The following is a 1,239-nucleotide window of genomic DNA, read 5'->3' as shown; positions in this document are numbered from 1 at the left end:
GATCCCACAGTTCACGTTCAGTTCGCACGAGTTCTTCCATTTTTTTCATTAAAACACCGTCAAAATTATCTTTCAGGTTTTTATAGCCGATTAAAGCAAATAGTCTTCACATGTGTGTGTGTGTGTGTGTGTGTGTGTGTGTATAAGCTTGAAAGCATACAGGACACAAATTGCACGGAAGTATTTGAAAGAGTGATCCATTGCAATTCGCACAAAATTTTTCGTTTATCGCATCGTGTCTTTAAATCAGTTGCTTTTGAACGGCATACATGTGTGTGAATAAGCCTGTCAGTCGCAACATACATGAAGCACAGAACGCTGCACCACCGCCGCTTCCTGTAGTGTAGAAAAAATAGGTGCAACACATTTTTGTTTGTCCACTCAGCGCATTGATTTCCTCTTTTAATGTGAAGAAAAATAGGTGGGGTGATAGACTTTGAGGATATCGCCGACCCATCCGGGAAAAAGCTTACAATGTGCTCTGATGACGAATCCAAGTATCTCCATAAGCGCTTAGTGAAGGTTTTCGTCAGCAGTTGCGGTAAAAAAGGTTTTCGATAAAAAAGGTTTTCGACAGCAGTTGCGATAAAAAAGGTTTTATCAGCCTTCTTCGTAACAAACCTATGCATACATCCTCTTATAACGAATCCCTCAGCGCTTAACGTGTACGCAACATGTAGCAACGTGTCGAAAAAATAACCTTTAAAAAGTGATTCTTTCAAATTATTTAAAGTGTGAATGGTTAGTATTATTCCCAATTTATATGCAATATAATCTCTCTCTTTCTGAGATTTGAATATTTATCAAAAACTTCTCTTAAATTTTTCTTTACAGCGTTTCTACTGAAAAACCACGTATTCCTGCTCGTATCTTAGGGAGGAGATACATGCTAACAACTACATCATATAAATACTTAGAAATGGGAATCAGTGTAGGATCTGCATCCTACGTGGAACTTGTTCTTGGCGATAATCGAGGCAATCATTTGATATTACCAAATGAAATCTGGAAGGAAGTTATACATAGACGTGCACACATCGAGCGATATGTGGAGTCATCTCATTCCTCGCCATTATGGATTCGAGATTTATCGGTAGAATGTCGCATGACGCATGGTGATACCATTATAAAGTTTACATTGTTCAACAAGTCACTGTATTTAAAACCAGAAACATTGAATAACTTATTCAATCTTGAGCAGTGTATTGATCATATGTACTCATGGCTATACGAAAATAC

Source organism: Dinoponera quadriceps, unplaced genomic scaffold (assembly GCF_001313825.1).
Source record: "Dinoponera quadriceps isolate SergipeBrazil2010 unplaced genomic scaffold, ASM131382v1 scaffold1886, whole genome shotgun sequence".
Taxonomy (NCBI): domain Eukaryota; kingdom Metazoa; phylum Arthropoda; class Insecta; order Hymenoptera; family Formicidae; genus Dinoponera; species Dinoponera quadriceps.
Note: the sequence above shows the minus strand (reverse complement) of the source record.